Here is a 22,807-nt window from a genome sequence, read left to right on the forward strand (position 1 = left end):
AATGCATTAAAGTTACAGCAGGTCCCATATCAGGCTTGGCCAGAGCAAAATATTGCAAGCAACTGATTACTCAGCTCAAGCAACAGGTAACTAACATGTTGAGAACAAGCTATGGAACAAGAGGGTATAGGAGATGAAAAGAGACTTTTTAGTTAAAGGTAAAATATCCCAAATGGCCCTCTGGCACAGGTAATTTCTACTTTCATACTCATCAACCTGTATATGCTATCTTAACCTTAATTGCTTTCTTAAAGGGCTGATTTGGATTGACTTGTTGAGAATAATGTCCATAAGAGAAAAAGATTTCTGTGGTTACAAAACTTCTGATAGGTTTGCAGAAGTTACAGGTAAATAAGGCAGTGAAGAAGTAAACCAGCTTCACTGTATACCCCAAAGACTTTCTCAATGGTACTGACATAGGCAGCCAATTCTAGGTTATACTTTGTGGCCATGGGCATGATTTGCCTGTCAGAAAATCGCATAGTGTAAACTAAACCAAACTACACAATGTCTTTCTTGGATGCACCTGATACTCTGTTTTAGAACCTGCTGTGGGTACAACGAGAATATTTCCACCACGCTTTGATCCATGGATTGATCCCCGATTGATCCATGTTGTAATTTGAAGTCTTCTAGTTCCTTTGGGTCAATGCCATCTGAATTTCATATGCTCCCATTAGCTTCACCACCATCAACACATTTAGCACCAATATGATGTAAATATGTCACAGAGTACAGGCCCACATTGCCAAATCCCTGAATAACAAATGTTTTATCTACAAACCCTGGGGTCATGCATAAAATGCTCACGTAAGAAGCTTCATTGAGGAAGTTTTCAATCCCATGGAAAACACCACGGCCAGTGGCAGAGGTACATCTGTGGATACTACCCTGACTGATGGGTTTACCATTAATAGCAGGCATGTGCATTAATATCTAAGTGCTCTATGGTGCTGGCATAGGTGTCAGCAATCCAGGAATCTTCTCGCTCACCTGTGCCCCTGACCGGGGAAGGCACATCAACCTCAGGACAAATAAACTACCCTTTTTTGGTAGTTCCATGGTGAACCTCCTTGTGATCTTTTCCAATTTATTATCAGTGTGATTCTTGGGATTGATTTTAACACCAGCTTTAGCACAGTCAAATGGTACTTCAACCACAGCACATTTATACGTCATCAGAGAAGCCAAAGATTTTACTTCATCTACACTCACATCTTCACAGTAGCGGACCCTTCCTTTGCAGGGCGTGCAGTGCTGGCTACTCTGGGCCCGGTAGCCCTCAGGGATCTCCCAGGAGCCGCCATCGGCAGGATGGGGAAGGACAGGATCAGCACGTGGTTGCGGGGTTCATGATTCTCAGGATGCCATGCCCTGGTTCCGCTTCTGCTCCTCGCTCTCCCAGGTGTTGACGTCTGCCATCAGCTTGTCTTCCACGATGCGCTCTAGCACCGACCACGGTCGAGGAAGCGCTCCACCAGCTTGAAGAGGCTGTTTCATCGCGGTTGCTGTGGTGTAGCCAGGTGGGCGGAGCCGGCCCGCCTTGTTGGACGGCTGCGCAGAAGCCAAGGCGCCGGCTGGCCCTGCGGAGGGACCAGCGGGAGAGGCACGCTCCCGGAGGTCCTGGGGCGGGCTGCCTTTTAAGCTTCCAGCCTGCCTCCCTGTCCTCTCCCTCCTCGTCACCCGCCACCTGATCTGGAGGAGCGGGCTCAGTCTGTTGCTGCCAAACAACACGTGGAAACGGTGGTGTGAAACCGGGCGTCCCGCGCGCTGGGCCTGGGCCTCCTCTCGCCTCTCCTGGGCCCACCCGCCGGGCGCGGGGCGGCGGAGGAGCTCTCCCTTCATTTTTGAGGTACATTTTCTTTCATTTTGAGGTACATTTTGATGTATAGAACTCTAGTTTGCATTTATTTTCTTTCATCATTATCAGAATATTAACCCATAAGTCTTAAGGCTTCTATCACTTCTGTTGGGAAATCAATCTCAGTCTAAAGTTGGCTCCTTTGAAGGCAGGTTCGCCTTTACTTATTTCCCCGGTAAGAAGTACGAATGGAGTTCCTTGACCCAAGGCTCTTTTTTGTCACACCGTTGGGTCTTTCATGAACTGAGAAAGTCAGTGCATGCTTCCATAAGTCAGCACACACCGTCGAGCTTCATGCACACTCCTCTCGCCTGGTGTGCACACTCCTGTGGAAAGAGGGCTGTGAGAACCGGAAATGGACCTGAGGCTGTTTGGGCAGGGATTTCTGAGGTCCAGCTCTTTGGAGCAGGCGATATAGAGTGTGCCGGCTGTGGGTGGGTGTATCAGCTAGACTCTGCAGGACCCTCACCTTGTGAAGAGTGATGGGTGGGAAGGAAGCCAAACAAGCCCTAAAACAGAAGTCCAGGCCTGGACCACGGTTGCCTGTGTCTAAAGGTGGTACTGTTATGGACCTGGGTTCTTAGACTATCTAATCAATATAAATTGATAAGAAGCCAGACAAGAAATTCAGGCAAGGCTTTATTGGGACTCGTGCTGCAGCACGAGGGAGTGAAAACAAGTAACAGGTGCCCTTGCTCGCTCACTGAGGGCGAGCTGGTCCCTTAAATGGGGTGAGGGTAGGGGCAGATCCGTGGGTCAGGCCAGCGGGTGGCTTGGGTGGTCTGCCCACTCCCTTGGTGGTGCTGTGTGCAGGGACCATGGGTAGTACCCTGTGTTTGCTCCTGACACCTCAGAAGTAGCAGTTGGGTTTTGGTCTTTCTGTTTTGCCCCAGCTGCACATGGCTGCAGTTATTTTCAGCCCCTTATAGTTTCTTTGTATTCTGTTGCTGGAGGAGACTTTGTCCAGGTGCAAGCACTGCGGCAAGGGGTCCCAGGCCCCAGCTCCCAGCCTGTCTCAGTACTGTTTAAAGGTAATTTGTCTTTTGCCTCAGGCTGTTTAAAATTTTTTCTCTTTGCCTTTAGTTTTTAGTAGTTTATTATAAATGCCTAGATTTGTTTTCTTTTGTATTTATCTTGCTCGAGGTTTGTAGTGGTTATTAAACTACTCTCTCTTATCTCTAAACCCACCCTTATGCTTTGTGATGTGCAGAATATGGAAAGTATTTTCTTCTTTGACATCCAACTCGTCTTAGGTTGTGGCACTAAAGGGAGACTACTTGCTGTTTCTGTTCGCGTCACCCCAGCAATAACTGGGGTTCCACTTTCAGCTTTTTCTCAGCACTCCTGGAACTAGCTTCCTCATGCCCTCTCAGCCATAGCAGGAACAAGGAAGCTCCCCTTCCCAGCTTCATAAGACCCCTTCTCTGAGCTCCTGAGATGGCAGCACAGATGGGCAGCACCCTGCTTAAGGATCTGAGTCCCAGCTCATGGAGAATCTCTTGCAGGCTTTCAGTTGCTGATGTTCCAGCCTCTTCTCTTTGTTCCCTTAGCCCCAATTCTGTGATTACTATCTCTGTATTACCATAATGTTCCCTTTTCGCTTTTCCAATTTTTCAACTTCTGGTTAACTACATTTTCATATTAAATTTTATTGCTCTGTCCCATTCTGTCTGTCCTTTCTATGACTCTATATATACATATGTTAGATCTTACCATTTCCCATAAGACTTTGATGATTTTATGCTGTATTTCTCATTTTTTTGGTCTCTGTCTTTCAGTCAGGATATTTTCTGTTGACCCACATTCTAGTTTTATTCATCTTCTCTTCTTCTGTTTCTGATCTGCTTAATTTTGGTTATTATATTTTTCAGTTCTAGAGTTTACTTTTGGTTCTATTTTATAGAATCCAGTTCTCTAGAGACATTCTCCATTTTGCCATATATTTTCTTGAACACATTAATCAAACTCATTTAAAAGTGCACGTCTGAGTAGATAACAAGTATTGTCAAGGATGTGGAGAAAAAGGAACCCTTGTGCACTGTTGTTGGGAATGTAAATTAGTACAGCCATTATAGAAAACAGTAGGGAGAGCCCTCAAAAAATGAAAAATAGGACTGACATATGATTCAGCATTCAACTTCTGGCTATATATCCAAAGGAAGTGAAATCACTATCTTGAAGAGATATCTGCATTACTGTGTTCATTGCAGCATTATTCACAATAGCCAAGACATGGAAACAACCTAAGTGTATGCCAGTGAATGAATGGATAAAGAAAATGAGGTATAGCTATACAATGGAATATTATTCAGCCATAAAAAGAAGGAAATCCTACAATTTGTGACAAAATGGATGGACCTAGAGGGCAGTATGGTAAGTGAAATAAGTCAGAAAAAAAGACAAGTACTGTATGATCTCACTTATATGTACAATCTCAAAAAGCTGAACTCCTAGAAACGGAGAGTAGATTGGTGGTTTCCAGGGGTTGGGGGAAATGAGGAGATGTTGGTCAAAGGGTGCAAACTTCCAATTATAAGAAGAATAAGTTCTGGGGATCTAATGTACAGCATGATGACTAGTTAATCTAGTACAGTTAATACACTGTATTACATTCTTTAAGTTTTCTGAGAGTAGATCTTAAATGTCCTCAACACACACACACAAAATGGTAATTACATGAGGCGATGGATGTGTTAACCTTATTGTGGTAATTATTTCACAATATACATGTATATCAAATCGTCCTGCTGTGTGCTTTAAACTCACACAATGTTGTTTGTCAATTATATAAAGCTAGAAAAAAGGCAACTGTTTATTGAACAAATAGATGAATGAATATGAAAATGAAATAAAGTAAAATGCATGTCTAATAACTCTAATATCTGAGATCTCCAGTGGATCTGTTCTATGGTCTTTTATTTTCCTTTTTTGGGTCATTTGGTCCCGTCTTAAGGAATACCTGATATTTTTAGAAATGAAATTGAGACTCTGGCTGATGTTATCTCAGTCCAGAAAAGGATGACTTTTGCTTTGTGCAGGCATTTAGAGTCAAATCATCTTAATCCAATCTGGCATTGAGCTGTTTCAGAATTGTGTTTCCAAATCGTTGTGAGATGTTCTATTTCTTGTTCAGTATTACTCCTGTGGTATAGTGCTTCTGTGACCTTCCATGGCTCTAGCTAAAGGGGTAATTACCACTTACCTCTTCTTGGTGGACCCTCAGCTCCAATTTCAAACTACAGTTATATCTGCTTGGCTTCTCAGATATAACTGTACTCATAGACTCTACTTTCTGTTCAGCTTTTTACCCTTTTATCATGTGCTACATATGGCATTTACGTATCTCATGGGGAAAATTGATGCAGAATGTTGGCCTCACCTTAAAACATTTTGCTTCTTTTGGGAATCTTGACCCAACGAATCCTGCCTGCCTTGGTAGCCCTGAATTTTAAGTTTTGTGTCCATATACCCATGAACTGCCAAAAGCTCAGCTAAGGTTCTCAGCCTCTTAGCTATCAGTTTCTGCTAGGCTTCTCAGTCTCTTGGCCATGTACCACTTACACATAGACAAAGGCCTTGAGGAGACAATTAATACAGAATATCAAGCTCGTCTCAGTACTCTTCCCTCTGAGGTCTTGTTCTCTGACTCTTGACAGCCTTGTTAGACTTTCCAATACTTTCAGACAAACACTTTTTGCATTTCATTTATCTTTTTCTAGTTCTCAAAAGGAATGTTGAGAGATAAAGCTGGCTCTACATGATCAGGAGTGAGGTGTCTACATTCTTTATAACTCAGAAAACATGAGATTTCTAGAATGATGGCCTAACTTTGTAGGTAAAGCCTTGAATTCCCCAAAAATCTTAGTTTGGGCTGTATTGAATATTTCGCTGTCTTTTGGCTCTTGGTTGCCTTTCTCTGGGTGTTCCACTTTCATCTCTGTGATAACTAGGTACTGTGAGGTGATTTAAAGAGAAATTCCTTTCATTTTTCAAATGATTGTCCGGGGAGGGAGAAAGAAAGGGGGTGAAATCTGGCTTGACAAGAGCTGGCAAACCATTCCCTGTCCACCTCTGCACCTTTCTCTTATGCCCAGAAAAATTACATGCATTGACAGTGGTCCTAATATTCCTATTCCAGGTTTCTAAATCTTTCAACAAAGTCCTTTAGGAATATCGGGATCTGTACCATTCCCTATTCAGAGATGACATTTGAGTGACTGCTTCTATTAATTTCTCTTATAAATATTCAACTCTCTGAGTATATATAGTTGAGGCTTGTTCAGCAAAAGACAGACAATGTCCTAAGGCACTTGTTACAGCTGTGGCCAAGTACTACACAGTTGCTGCCAAAATACGTTTGTTGTACAGTGGCTACTTGGATTCTGTATCTTTTCTTGCATAATTGGGATATTTAAAATATTTTCTCTTAATGGCGACAACACATTCCCAACTTTCCAATTTCTGCCTTGGAAAACTGTTACCAAACACAAGTTTGTGTGCCTGATGCACAGTGAGGCCAAACAAACTGAAACGTCAGAGTTTGGAGCAGAGAAAGGTTTATTGCAGGGCCATGAAGGAGAATGGGTGACTCATGTCCCCCAAACCCCCGAACTCCCCAAAGGGTTTCAGCAAAGCATTTAAAAAAAAATTTTATAATGAAACAGATTAAGTTGAAACATTACAGATTATATGAGCACTATTCTTTCTATGTCTTTTCTAGGTCTCCATATGTATATTTTCCTCTAAATATGTATGCCTTACTCTTTGAAAAGAGTATTTTACCTGAAAGGTGAGGAAAGTCTGAATTCATGTTTAATTCACAGAATTGCCTCAACTCAACAAATGTTTAGACTTAAGAAAATTACAGTTAGGTCTCCAGGCATCCTTTTTTTTTTTTTTTTAACATCTTTATTGGAGTATAATTGCCTTACATTGTTGTGTTAGTTTCTGCTGTATAACAAAGTGAATCAACTATACGTATACATATATCCCCATATCCCCTCCCTCTTGCGTCTCCCTCCCACCCTCCCTATCCCACCCTTCTAGGTGGTCACAAAGCACTGAGCTGAGCTGATCTCCCTGTGCTATGCGGCTGCTTCCCACTAGCTATCTATTTTACATTTGGTAGTGTATATATGTCCATGCCACTCTCTCACTTCGTCTCAGCTTACCCTTCCCCCTCCCCGTGTCCTCAAGTCCATTCTCTACGTCTGCGTCTTTATTCCTGTCCTGCCTCTAGGTTCTTCAGAACCATTTTATTTTTTTAGATTCCATATATATGTGTTAGCATATGGTATTTGTTTTTCTCTTTCTGAATTACTTCACTCTGTATGACAGACTCAAGGTCCATCCACCTCACTACAAATAACTCAATTTCGTTTCTCTTTATGGCTGAGTAATATTCCATTGTATATATGTGCCACATCTTCTTTATCCATTCATCTGTCAATGGACACTTAGGTTGCTTCCATGTCCTCCTGGCTATTGTAAGTAGTGCTGCAGTGAACATTGTGGTACATGACTCTTCTTGAATTATGGTTTTCTCAGGGTATATGCCCAGTAGTGGGATCAGCAAAGCGTTTTTAAAGGCCAGGTGAAGGAGGGGTGTGGTTGGTTGTTGCAAACTTCTTGGTGTCAGAATCCCTTGTTCTTATAGCTGTCCCTGTAGATCAGGTCATGATGTTCCTGTAAACCTCCAACAAGACAAATGTTATTCTCTGTTCTGCAACTTTTTATTTCTATATGAATGGAAAAATGTTACACCCTTAAAGGTCGGAGCCTTGAGAATGGGCTATCCTGTATATTTCAGGCTATAGGCAACATTCTTAACTGGAAGCAAAGGCAATAGAATACAAAGGTTAAAGTAAAAGAAACAGATCTAATATGGAGTCAGATTTGTTCTTCCCTGTTACAAAACTGGTCCTATGATTTGCCCCAAGTGTTGCAAGATTTATGCAGGATGTATCCTAGAGAACAACACTGTATTAAATCCATGTTCTTGGAAAAGTGGCCTTCTGTTTATAGGTTTTTAAAAGCATCACATATGGGTTTAGAAATTTTCTACAGATCATAAATATAAAAATATTTTCTGTAGGTCACCAATACAAAAAAAAAAAAAGGTGGGGGGAAGGGAAAGGAAATCCTTGCCAATTTCTCATTTCCTTTTACTAATAAAAAATGAAAACAAAAGTATCTTCTGTTTCTATACAGAATGTATAGGTGCACCATTACTGTTTAGCCAAAGAGTGCTGAGTTCAATTGAATTCCATTATAAGGTATTGGTTAGAAAAAGAAAATTATTTTCGCAACCCCAGTCTGACAACCAAGAACTGCTATTTAAATGCCCTTGGGTGTAATTTTACCCAATGCACTCACTTTATACTAGGGCATTATTCTAATAATATTAAAAAAAATCCCTAAACAGATTCCATTAAAAACATTGAATTTAAAGAAACTATGATGTTGAATGCTTTGACATGACCAAACTGTCTCATTACAGCAGTGTCAGGGGTCCAGAAGTTATTTATGTCTACTTTTATGGACATTAAAATAGAATGGAATCCTCTTATGAACTATATTTATCATATATTACATTTACATATATTATTTCATTCAATTCTCTCAAAAACTGACGAGTATAATAATTATTATCTCTGTTTTCTAGATGAGGAAACTTAAGCCCAGAAATGCCAAGCTAACTTGCACAAAATTCCACAGCTGTTAAATAACAAAGATAAATTTCAAATCAAGGGAGCCTAACCCAGAGCCTGTAGAGTTAATCACTACAAAATATGACTTTATAAGAAATATATCAGTCAAAATGTTACTTTATAAGAAATATATCAGTGTAAGTAGGGTGTGTTTTAGGAATTGTATTCCAACTTGGCAGATAAAGAAGTGCTTCCTTGAGAAAGTGATATGTGAGATAGACTAGAAGGATGAGTAAGAGTTATGCCAAGGTTTGGAAAATTGAGCTGAGACAAGTTCCAAGTGAGGGTAGAATAATGGTACTATATATCCATTGTCCCAAGATGAAAAAATGTGACCTACTCCAAGAACAGAAAGTAACCTGGTGTGCCTGCGGAATAATTTTTGACAGACTGGTGAGGAAAATTATGAGGGTAGAAAGTTAGAATGGACCACATGGTAATCGAGTATTCCTTATTCCATGTAAAGAAATTTGGACTTGATTATGTGGGTGATGGAGCATCACTGAAGTGCTTTAAGCTGAGGAGTTAGTTAAATATATTTCATTTTGGAAAGATCACTCTGTAGTTATGTTTTGTTTTTGTATTTTTGCCCCCACTAGTTTTCTAGGAAAGACAGAGCATTTTGTTATTGAAAAATTCTAATATTGAGCCCAAATTGGGTCCCTCAAGCTTTCCACATTAGTCTTATTTCTATTCTCTCTAATTAACATAGAATGTAATCTAAATGACATACATGTCAAATTTAGATATTATGATGGAATTAACATAATTATGGGAGCAAAATATGTGTAAACCATAAAGATAAGATGTAAAAAAAATCTAAATATGTTTTTATTTTTTCCGTTAGTTTTCACAACTTCTGGTTAAGTTTGATTGTTAATTCATTTCAGGAACGTAAAGTATTAACTCTTGTTTTCTTCAAGTTATCCTGCTTGTTTTCTTAAAAAAATATTTTTATTGTAAATTAGAATATATATTATGTATAAAATGTATATTTTGTAAGTTTTACATACATATGATGTTAGACACATATTTGTAAGTATTATATATATATATGAAACCTAAAAATGTTTAACCTGGTGTTCACATAGTTTCTTCACTGTAAAGTTACTTTTTCCTTTGTAATTAATAATTTGTAGAGAGGTAGTTTGAGACTATGTAAATATCTTGTTCCTTATTAAACTTTTACCCCATAGCTTTAATATCCTTTAATAACTTCCTAACTCCTTCATTCCTTCTTTATTAGTTTACATTCTTCTGCAGGTAGGGTCTTTCCTTTCTTCCTATTTCTGTGTCTCTATCTGTCTCCTCACTTTCTCAGTACAGATTCATGGGTTCTTATTTTATTTAATAGATTATAATCAATTACTATCATTATTTATTGTTATGCTCAAATTGTCTCAGATATGCCCAGTGGGTTCCCCTCCAAGTTGGCTTCTCTTTCCTTTCGCTATGTCCCATCATTATTTGGTCACTTCCCTTTAGAGTACAGAAAGACTCATCTTGCACTTTTCTTGCCCTAGCCTTGAATCAGTCTTTATTCCAAGATACTCTGGTTCCTTAAGTGGAAAATAGTATTTAGAAAGTAAGATCTGGGTGCTAGGTGAGCTTATTGGTATTGTTATGTCATTGCCTCTAGACTCTTTTACCAGATAGAGTTAGGAAAAAATGGGTTTATGCATAATTATAAACACATTCATATAAATGTATTATATAAACAAACAGATTTATCTTCTACCTTTCCATATTTGGTATTCTCTTTTCTAACAGTAAGAACCTTGGCTCCTATTTGTCTCCAAATCCTTTGTAAAATTCTAAAATACATAAAGGCATTTCAGAATTTTTTACCCGTACCACAGTGAGAAACCTATAACTAGCTATCAATTGTTATTTACCATTATTATTTTTCTTTTAGGATTTAAATAAACTTTATTATTTAGAACAGTTATTTTAGAAATTTAGAGTAGTTATTTACAGAAAAATCAAAAAGATAGTATAGTTTTCACATTCCTTGCATCTAGTTTCACCTATTAACATCTTACATTAATACAATATGTGTTAAAATTAATGAAACAATATTGAAAATTATTAATCGATCTCCATACTTTAAAATTTAGATTTCTTTAGTTTTTACATAATGTCCTCTTTTTTTGTTGCCCCAGGGTCCTATCCAGAGATGCCACATTATATTGAGTTGTCATGTTGCCATAGGATTTACTTGGTTGTCACAGTTTTCTCAGGCTTTTCTTGTTTGTGATGACCTTGATACTTATGAGTAGTACTGGTCAGATATTTTGAAGAAGTCCCTAAATTTGAGCTTGTCTGATGTTTTCCTCATGATTAGACTGGGGTTATTGGTTTTGGGGAGGAAGATCATAGAGGTAAAGTACCATTTTCATCATGTTATATCAAGAGTACACACTACCTTTTTTTTTTACTGAGCTCTGACCGCCACAGCAACAGTCATCTCTACCCACCACCAGAGCCTCCCATCAAGCCTCTTAGATAGCCTCAACCACCAGAGGGCAGACAACAGAAGCAAGAAAAACTACAATCCTGCAGCCTGTGGACCAAAAACCACAGTTACAGAAAGACAGAGAAGATGAAAAGGCAGAGGGCTATGTACCAGATGAAGGAACAAGAAAAAACCCCAGAAAAACAACTAAATGAAGTGGAGATAGGCAACCTTCCAGAAAAAGAATTCAGAATAATGATAGTGAAGATGATCCAGGACCTCGGAATAAGAATGGAGGCAAAGATTGAGAAGATGCAAGAAATGATTAACAAAGACCTAGAAGAATTAAAGAACAAACAAACAGAGATGACCAATACAATAACTGAAATGAAAACTACACTAGAAGGAATCAATAGCAGAATAACTGAGGCAGAAGAACGGATAAGTGACCTGGAAGACAGAATGGTGGAATTCACTGCTGCGGAACAGACTAAAGAAAAAAGAATAAAAAGAAATGAAGACAGCCTAAGAGACCTCTGGGACAACATTAAACGCAACAACATTCGCATTATAGGGGTCCCAGAAGGAGAAGAGAGAGAGAAAGGACCAGAGAAAATATTTGAAGAGATTATAATCGAAAACTTCCCTAACATGGGAAAGGAAATAGCCACCCAAGTCCAGGAAGCGCAGAGAGTCCCATACAGAATAAACCCAAGGAGAAACACGCCGAGACACATAGTAATCAAAGTGGCAAAAATTAAAGACAAAGAAAAATTATTGAAAGCAGCAAGGGAAAAACGACAAATAACATACAAGGGAACCCCCATAAGGTTAACAGCTGATTTCTCAGCAGAAACTCTGCAAGCCAGAAGGGAGTGGCATGAAATACTTAAAGTGATGAAAGGGAAGAACCTACAACCAAGATTACTCTACCCAGCAAGGATCTCATTTAGATTTGATGGAGAAATCAAAAGCTTTACAGACAAGCAAAAGCTAAGAGAATTCAGCACCACCAAACCAGCTCTACAACAAATGCTAAAGGAACTTCTCTAAGTGGGAAACACAAGAGAAGAAAAGGACCTACAAAAACAAACCCAAAACAATTAAGAAAATGGTCATAGGAACATACATATCGATAATTACCTTAAACGTGAATGGATTAAATGCCCCAACCAAAAGACATAGACTGGCTGAATGGATACAAAAACAAGACCCATATATATGCTGTCTACAAGAGACCCACTTCAGACCTAGGGACACATACAGACTGAAAGTGAGGGGATGGAAAAAGATATTCCATGCAAATGGAAATCAAAAGAAAGCTGGAGTAGCTATACTCATATCAGATAAAATAGACTTTAAAATAAAGAATGTTACAAGAGACAAGGAAGGACACTACATAATGATCCAGGGATCAATCCAAGAAGAAGATATAACAATTATAAATATATATGCACCCAACATAGGAGCACCTCAATACATAAGGCAACTGCTAACAGCTATAAAAGAGGAAATCGACAGTAACACAATAATAGTGGGGGACTTTAACACCTCACTTACACCAATGGACAGATCATCCAAAATGAAAATAAATAAGGAAACAGAAGCTTTAAATGACACAATAGACCAGATAGATTTAATTGATATATATAGGACATTCCATCCAAAAACGGCAGATTACACGTTCTTCTCAAGTGCACACGGAACATTCTCCAGGATAGATCACATCTTGGGTCACAAATCAAGCCTCAGTAAATTTAAGAAAATTGAAATCATATCAAGCATCTTTTCTGACCACAACGCTATGAGATTAGAAATGAATTACAGGGAAAAAAACGTAAAAAAGACAAACACATGGAGGCTAAACAATACGTTACTAAATAACCAAGAGATCACTGAAGAAATCAAACAGGAAATAAAAAAATACCTAGAGACAAATGACAATGAAAACACGACGACCCAAAACCTATGGGATGCAACAAAAGCGGTTCTAAGAGGGAAGTTTATAGCTATACAAGCCTACCTAAAGAAACAAGAAAAATCTCAAGTAAACAATCTAACTTTACACCTAAAGAAACTAGAGAAAGAAGAACAAACAAAACCCAAAGTTAGCAGAAGGAAAGAAATCATAAAGATCAGAGCAGAAATAAATGAAATAGAAACAAAGAAAACAATAGCAAAGATCAATAAAACTAAAAGTTGGTTCTTTGAGAAGATAAACAAAATTGATAAGCCATTAGCCAGACTCATCAAGAAAAAGAGGGAGAGGACTCAAATCAATAAAATCAGAAATGAAAAAGGAGACGTTACAACAGACACCGCAGAAATACAAAACATCCTAAGAGACTACTACAAGCAACTTTATGCCAATAAAATGGACAACCTGGAAGAAATGGACAAATTCTTAGAAAGGTATAACCTTCCAAGACTGAATCAGGAAGAAACAGAAAATATGAACAGACCAATCACAAGTAATGAAATTGAAACTGTGATTAAAAATCTTCCAACAAACAAAAGTCCAGGACCAGATGGCTTCACAGGTGAATTCTATCAAACATTTAGAGAAGAGCTAACACCCATCCTTCTCAAACTCTTCCAAAAAATTGCAGAGGAAGGAACACTCCCAAACTCATTCTATGAGGCCACCATCACCCTGATACCAAAACCAGACAAAGACACTACAAAAAAAGAAAATTACAGACCAATATCACTGATGAATATAGATGCAAAAATCCTCAACAAAATACTAGCAAACAGAATCCAACAACACATTAAAAGGATCATACACCACGATCAAGTGGGATTTATCCCAGGGATGCAAGGATTCTTCAATATACGCAAATCAATCAATGTGATACACCATATTAACAAATTGAAGAAGAAAAACCATATGATCATCTCAATAGATGCAGAAAAAGCTTTTGACAAAATTCAACACTCATTTCTGATAAAAACTCTCCAGAAAGTGGGCATAGAGGGAACCTACCTCAACATAATAAAGGCCATATATGACAAACCCACAGCAAACATCATTCTCAATGGTGAAAAACTGAAAGCATTTCCTCTAAGATCAGGAACGAGACAAGGATGTCCACTCTCACCACTATTATTCAACATAGTTCTGGAAGTCCTAGCCATGGCAATCAGAGAAGAAAAAGAAATAAAAGGAATACAAATTGGAAAAGAAGAAGTAAAACTGTCACTGTTTGCGGATGACATGATACTATACATAGAGAATCCTAAAACTGCCACCAGAAAACTGCTAGAGCTAATTAATGAATATGGTAAAGTTGCAGGTTACAAAATTAATGCACAGAAATCTCTTGCATTCCTATACACTAATGATGAAAAATCTGAAAGAGAAATTATGGAAACACTCCCATTTACCATTGCAACAAAAAGAATAAAATACCTAGGAATAAACCTACCTAAGGAGACAAAAGACCTGTATGCAGAAAACTATAAGACACTGATGAAAGAAATTAAAGATGATACCAACAGATGGAGAGATATACCATGTTCTTGGATTGGAAGAATCAACATTTTGAAAATGAGTATACTACCCAAAGCAATCTACAGATTCAATGCAATCCCTATCAAATTACCAATGGCATTTTTTACGGAGCTAGAACAAATCATCTTAAAATTTGTATGGAGACACAAAAGACCCCGAATAGCCAAAGCAGTCTTGAGGCAAAAAAATGGAGCTGGAGGAATCAGACTCCCTGACTTCAGACTATACTACAAAGCTACAGTAATCAAGACAATATGGTACTGGCACAAAAACAGAAACATAGATCAATGGAACAAGATAGAAAGCCCAGAGATTAACCCATGCACCTATGGTCAACTAATCTATGACAAAGGAGGCAAAGATATACAATGGAGAAAAGACAGTCTCTTCAATAAGTGGTGCTGGGAAAACTGGACAGCCACATGTAAAAGAATGAAATTAGAATACTCCCTAACACCATACACAAAAATAAACTCAAAATGGATTAGAGACCTAAATATAAGACTGGACACTATAAAACTCTTAGAGGAAAACATAGGAAGAACACTCTTTGACATAAATCACAGCAAGATCTTTTTCGATCCACCTCCTAGAGTAATGGAAATAAAAACAAAAATAAACAAGTGGGACCTAATGAAACTTCAAAGCTTTTGCACAGCAAAGGAAACCATAAACAAGACGAAAAGACAACCCTCAGAATGGGAGAAAATATTTGCAAATGAATCAACGGACAAAGGATTAATCTCCAAAATATATAAACAGCTCATTCAGCTCAATATCAAAGAAACAAACACCCCAATCCAAAAATGGGCAGAAGACCTAAATAGACATTTCTCCAAAGAAGACATACAGACGGCCACGAAGCACATGAAAAGATGCTCAACATCACTAATTATTAGAGAAATGCAAATCAAAACTACAATGAGGTATCACCTCACTCCTGTTAGAATGGGCATCATCAGAAAATCTACAAACAACAAATGCTGGAGAGGGTGTGGAGAAAAGGGAACCCTCTTGCACTGTTGGTGGGAATGTAAATTGATACAGCCACTATGGAGAACAATATGGAGGTTCCTTAAAAAACTAAAAATAGAATTACCATATGACCCAGCAATCCCACTACTGGGCATATACCCAGAGAAAACCGTAATTCAAAAAGACACGTGCACCCGAATGTTCATTGCAGCACTATTTACAATAGCCAGGTCATGGAAGCAACCTAAATGCCCATCAACAGACGAATGGATAAAGAAGTTGTGGTACATATATACGATGGAATATTATTCAGCCATAAAAAGGAACGAAATTGAGTCATTTGTTGAGAAGTGGATGGATCTAGAGACTGTCATACAGAGTGAAGTAAGTCAGAAAGAGAAAAACAAATATCGTATGTTAATGCATGTATGTGGAACGTAGAAAAATGGTACAGATGAGCCAGTTTGCAGGGCAGAAGTTGAGACACAGATGTAGAGAATGGACATATGGACACCAAGGGGGGAAAACTGCGATGAGGTGGGGATGGTGATGTGCTGAATTGGGCGATTGGGATTGACATGTATACACTGATGTGTATAAAACTGATGCCTAATAAGAACCTGCAGTATAAAAAAACAAACAAAACAACTAATACTAAACTTTCATTGGGTTATTTGTATGGAAATATGTTAATATAAATGTTTCAGACATTACATGAAATTTCTAAAAATCTTATATTTGTATTTGTATGGAAATATGTATGGAAATATGTTAATATAAATGTTTCAGACATTAAAAAAAAAAGAATTAGACATTAGGATACAGATATTTATTCATTTGTGGAAAGAATTTTTCAGCATATATTATAGGCTAGACAATGCTTTTGATGCCAGAATACAATAAAAAAAAAAAAAAAAAAAAAAAAAAAAAGAAAAGAGTACACACTACCAACAAAATTTATCACTGTTGAAGGTTACCTAGGTCACGTGTCTCAGATAGTGTTTTTCAGATTTATCCACTGTAAAGTTACTCTTTTTCCTCCAAGTTGACCCTTTTTTTTCATACTGTACTCTTTGGAAGGAGGTCACTATGTGTAGCTCACAATTATGGAATGAGGAGTTATTCTCCACCTACTCGAGGGTAGAGTATTTACAAAAATTATTTGAAATTCTACATGGGAGATTTGTTTCTTCTCCCCCATTTTTTAAATCTGTTCAATCATTTATTTATACCACTATGATCTCACACATTTTGTGTTATAATCCAGTACTACTTTATTTGGTGCTCAGATTGTTCTGGCTTTGGTCATTGAGACCTTTTTCAGTTGACTCCTGTGCTCCTTTGATATACACCCATCATTTTGTGTGTGTGCATGTGTGTGTGTGTTTTAGCACTTTCCTATTCTTTGGTACTACAAGATATTTCAAGCTGATCTTGTATATTCTGTGTCTTAGCTCTAGAATCAGCCATTTCTCCAAGGAGCCCTGGTTCCTTTTACTGGAGAATTGTATTAGAAACCAAGATCTGAGTGGTCAGTGTGATTGTTGCTACTGATATGTTGCTTCAGGCCCTCTCAGTTGATAGCAAGGAAATATATGTATGCATTCTCACCCATGTGTATACGCATATCTATAAATATTTCTATATGTAACCATCTGTAGCTATATTAAGCTAAACATGAGTTCATACTCACGTTTCCAACTCTGTTATCATATGGATCTTTCTAGTCTTCTTCCCTTACTTATCTGCAAACTCCTGTTTCAACAGTGAGAATCTTGGCTCCTACCACCTGCCATTTATTACTTAATTATTTAATTCAAGTATACATGAATAGCAGTATCAACACCCTTTTTTTGAAGTTTTACCTATTTTTCTGGATGAATTTTGCTATTCGTTTGTCAACTTCTATAAAATGTCTTACTGGGATTTTATATTTATCTGTTTTTGGAACTGGAAAACCACTGAAAGCATTTTAAATACTGTTGAATTAGCATGAAAATAGAAGGCGTCCTTGTGTAGTTTCTGTTTTCAATACAACCCTGAAATTATGAGGTCTCTTTTATCATGTGAAAAAATTTTCATTACTTTTGTAATGAAAATTACAAAATTTTCAAAATTTACAAAATTTTACATTAATTTAAAAAATCAACATTTGTCTTTCAACAAATGCCAAGTCAACATCTAATAAGGTGATGATTTTTAAAACTTATTTTGTTGTTATAATGGATTCTTGCCTATTATTTTACTGGTATTGTGATAAATCCTCACTCCTGGGGTTAAATTCTATGTTGTATCATTTTTAATATGTTGTGTTCTTTTGTCTAAATTTTGTTTGGAAAAGAATGAGTAAGAGTTAAAAACTTCACCTTTTCTTTTATGACATGCACGTTTCTATGTGCAAAGGTCAACATCTTTGACAAATATCCTAAATAGTTTTTTCTTGTAGGAAATATTTTTGGACTAGGTGGCTTTTTCACAGTCTGGGGGGATAGCCACGTTGGTGTCATAGACTGTGAGACCATCCAGATCACAAGATATTAGAAATGAAAGGAGTCTTCAGCATTTTCCAGTTATACCTCCTTATTTACAAGTGAGGAAACTGAGGCCCATGAGCAGAATAACTTGGGCAAAGTCAAAATGGGTTTGTGACTTTATAATCCAGATCTTCTCCTAATCTGTGGTGTTGTTCTCTGAACCAAATGCAATACCACGCTTGGACATTCAAGCACTGCATTCCACTACCCAGTAAGAACCAATAGGATAAACGTCTTTTACACCACATTTATTTAAACAGTTGTTGTTTGCTGGTTTCTTTGCTTGGCAGTTGTGATGTGTGTGGGTCTCACTCGATTTCCAAGTACTCAGTTGTAGCAGTAGAACCTGGCATCTCTGCCCATGAGTATCACTCCCTCTTCTGGATCAGTGGTGATGTCTGCCTAATAACTTTGTTTTTCAGGCAGCCAAAGCCGTGCCCTAGATGTCACAGTCACATGGATGAGCATAAAAGAAATTTAGTTTACCAGGCAGGTGACACTGAAAGTAAAATCAGTCCTCTTGGTGATACTTCTGCCCTCACGACCATATCCCAAGATATACAACACACACTTAAGGGAGGAGATCCACTGGTTGTGTACCATCTTCTTTATATGTAGTGCCCACTCTTTGCTATCCTACACTTGCTGCCTATGTTGTACTGAAGAGAAAGGAAGTTTCCTGCCTTAATCTCCGAGTCAAAACTGAGTTTTGAATGATGACAGAGGTTTTGTAAGTGTATATGTTCTTTCAGAAAGGTGTGATCTTGTTGCCAAAATATTGGGACATTTTGTGTATTTTGCTGCCATATGGGGGAAATGGGATAAAATATTTGAAAGGGGACTATTCAAGAAAATACACAGAGTCACTGTACTTAGACACATGCAGATGAGCCTAATTTTCTCTATCACTCATCACTCAGATTCTATTTTCAGAAGGAATTCGCAATAAGCCTTAGACAGGACCATATAGAGGGTGTCGCTAGCTTAGTCTCTGACACAGGTGAGCATCTGAGATGGTCTTTTTCTCCATATGAGATTAGGTGTCAAATGAAACTAGGGAATAGGGGAGTTAAAAGGGTTAAGGAAATGGCCTATCACTTAAGCAGTTCCTTTGAGGGCAGTACACTTAACTACTTTATTAATGAAAATCCTGACAATGGAGTCTATTACGGACCTACAGGTGTTGGACTCTTGATTCTAATTAAGCCCCCAAAATAACGTAAGTTTCCAGAGCACTTTCCAGAAGGGAATAATAGGCCTCATGTTTCTTAGTGTGTGTGTTTTTTTTTAAACATCCTTATTAGACTATAATTGCTTTACAATGGTGTGTTAGTTTCTGCTTTATAACAAAGTGAATCTGTTACACATATACATATGTCCCCATATCTCTTCCTTCTTGCATCTCCCTCCCTCCCACCCCTCTAGGTGGTCACAAAGCACCGAACTGATCTCCTTGAGCTATGTGGCTGCTTCCCACTAGCTATCTATTTTACCTTTGGTAGTGTATATATGTCCATGCCACTCTCTCACTTTGTTCCAGTTTACCCTTCCCCCTCCCCGTATCCTCAAGTCCATTCTCTAGTAGGTCTGTGTCTTTATTCCCGTCTTGCCCCTAGGTTCTTCTGACTAATTTTTTTTTCTTTTCTTAGATTCCATATATATGTGTTAGCATACGGTATTTGTTTTTCTCTTTCTGACTTACTTCACTCTGTATGACAGTCTCTAGGTCCATCCACCTCACTACAAATAACTCAGTTTCGTTCCTTTTTATGGCTGAGTAACATTCCATTGTATATATGTGCCACATCTTCTTTATCCATTCATCTGTCGATGGACACTTAGGTTGCTTCCATGTCCGGGCTATTGTAAATAGAGCTGCAATGAACATTTTGGTACATGACTCTTTTTGAATTATGGTTTTCTCAGGGTATATGCCCAGTAGTGGGATTGCTGGGTCATATGGTAGTTCTAGTTTTAGTTTTTTAAGGAACCTCCATACTGTTCTCCATAGTGGCTGTATCAATTTACATTCCCACCAACAGTGCTAGACGGTTCCCTTTTCTCCACACCCTCTCCAGCATTTATTGTTTGTAGATTTTTTGATGATGGCCATTCTGATTGGTGTGAGATGATATCTCATTGTAGTTTTGATTTGCATTTCTCTAATGATTAATCATGTTGAGCATTCTTTCATGTGTTTGTTGGCAATCTGTATATCTTCTTTGGAGAAATGTCTATTTAGGTCTTCTGCCCATTTTTGGATTGGGTTGTTTGTTTTTTTGATATTGAGCTGCATGAGTTGCTTGTATGTTTTAGAGATTAATCCTTTGTCAGTTGCTTCATTTGCAAATATTTTCTCCCATTCTGAGGGTTGTCTTTTCATCTTGTTTATGATTTCCTTTGCTGTGCAAAAGCTTTTAAGTTTCATTAGGTCCCATTTGTTTATTTTTGTTTTTATTTCCATTCCTCTAGGAAGTGGATCAAAAAGGATCTTGCTGTGATTTATGTCACAGAGTGTTCTGCCTATGTTTTCCTCTAAGAGTTTGATGGTGTCTGGCCTTACATTTAGGTCTTTAATCCATTATGGGTATATTTTTGTGTATGGTATTAGGGAGTGTTCTAATTTCATTCTTTTATATGTAGCTGTCCAGTTTTCCCAGCACCACTTATTGAAGAGGCTGTCTTTTCTCCACTGTATATTCTTGTCTCCTTTATCAAAGATAAGGTGACCATATGTGCATGGGTTTATCTCTGGGCTTTCTATCCTGTTCCATTGATCTATATTTCTTTTTTTGTACAAGTACCATATTGTCTTGATTACTGTACCTTTGTAGTATAGTCTGAAGTCAGGGAGCCTGATTCCTCCAGCTCCATTTTTCTTTCTCAAAATTGCTTTGACTATTCGGGGTCTTTTGTGTTTCCTTACAAATTGTGAAATTTTTTGTTCTAGTTCTGTGAAAGATGCCAGTGGTAGTTTGATAGGGATTGAATCTGTAGATTGCTTTAGGTAGTAGAGTCATTTTCACAATGTTGATTCTTCCAATCCAAGAACATGGTATATCTCTCCATCTATTTGTATCATCTTTAATTTCTTTCATCAGTGTCTTATAATTTTCTGCATACAGGTCTTTTGTCTCCTTAGGTAGGTTTATTCCTAGATATTTTATTCTTTTAGTTGCAATGGTAAATGGGAGTGTTTTCTTAATTTCACTTTCAGATTTTTCATCATTAGTGTATAGGAATGCAAGATCAATTTTGACAGCCCTCCATGGATGGAAATACCTTTTAGGAAATCAGGAGTCCAGTGGAGAGAGTCCAACACCTCATTCAAACAAACAAAGAAAAAAAAGAAAAATCCATGAATAGATGCACTGAAGAGGGTAAGAAAAACAGTTTCACTTTACCCATGTCACTCCTTCCCAAAGGCAGCATAGCTTAGTGCCAGTAGGGACCCTCTCAGCCTGTGATTTCTCCTATGGGGGAAAGTGAGGGTGGAATGAGCATTCTGATTTCCCAGGCTTATAAGACATTGACCAAGAGGCCCACTTCTGCCTCACCCCATCCAAGTCACTGAGGTAATTGGCACAGCTGAATAGGTTGGGGGAGCTGGGAACAGAGAAAAGGGGTGGACACTCATGTCATCCACCATATAGATCTCAAAAACCACCTGCAGATCCTACTAGCTAGTTTGTGGACTCCACCAAGAGGGTTACCCATGAACACCATGGGACTCCTCACCTGTAGGTCACCCCCCCTCAACGGATTGACACATGCCCCCAGTACCTCACATACGCCCTGAGATGGTGCATGTACACCTCTGCAGATGGCAAGTGAAAGCCTCTTCAGACAGCTTGTAGATAGCAGCTGGCTCAACTATGTGGGAATGGGAGAAGGAACACAATCTTGAATGCTCCAGGGAAAATAAACAAGCGGCTCTCAGCACCCAGACTGACTTTGTGGGATTAAGAGAAGGCACAAAATTCCAAGCTCTCCTCAAGAGAGAACAAGAAGATAGAGGTGAGTGCACCCATTGGAAAGACCTGAAAGAACCCCAAAATCTTTACCTGGGCTGATTGGTGAAGATCTTTCACTTGTGAAGCCAGTCAGTAAAGACTGGAAGAGGAGGCTGCTTCTTTAAATAAAAAGACTACAATGCAAGAATTCAAGGAACATGAAGAATCAAGGAAACATTACACCACCAAAGGAACAAAATAAAGCTCCAGTGATGGATCGCAAAGCAGTGGAGATCTATGGGTTGTATAACAAACAATTCCAAACCGTTCTATTAAAGAATCTTGGTAAGCCACAAGAGAACATGGACAACTAATGGAAATCAGGAAAACAGCACCTGAACAAAATAAGTTCAACAAAGAAATAAAAATTATAAAAAAGAACCAAACAGAAACTCCGGAGCTGAAGAATACAATGACTGTACTGAAAAATTCAGTAGAGAGCTTCAACAGCAGACTTGATCAAGCAGAAGAGAGAATGATTGAACTTGAAGAAAAACAGTTTGAAATTCAGAGGAATAAAAAGAAAAAAAGAATGCAGAAGAGTGAAGAACATCTATGTGACTTATGGGACACCATCAAATGACATAATATGGGCATTTTGAGAGCCCCAGAAGGAACAGGGAAAGCAAAAAGGGTAGAAAGCTTATTTAATGAAATAATGACAGAAAACTTCCCAAATTAACATCTAGGGAAATTAACATCTCGGTCCATGATGCTCAAAAATTCCAAGGAGGCTGAACATCAA

At 38.2% G+C, this 22,807-nt stretch overlaps 1 pseudogene; it reads right to left on the reverse strand.

Moving 5' to 3' along the window:
• Window positions 1-468: 468 nt before the first annotated feature.
• LOC103003013 (glutamate dehydrogenase 1, mitochondrial-like) lies at window positions 469-1,858 on the reverse strand (annotated as a pseudogene).
• Between the last annotated feature and the right edge of the window lie 20,949 nt (window positions 1,859-22,807).

Source organism: Balaenoptera acutorostrata, chromosome 11, assembly GCF_949987535.1.
Source record: "Balaenoptera acutorostrata chromosome 11, mBalAcu1.1, whole genome shotgun sequence".
Lineage (NCBI taxonomy): Eukaryota > Metazoa > Chordata > Mammalia > Artiodactyla > Balaenopteridae > Balaenoptera > Balaenoptera acutorostrata.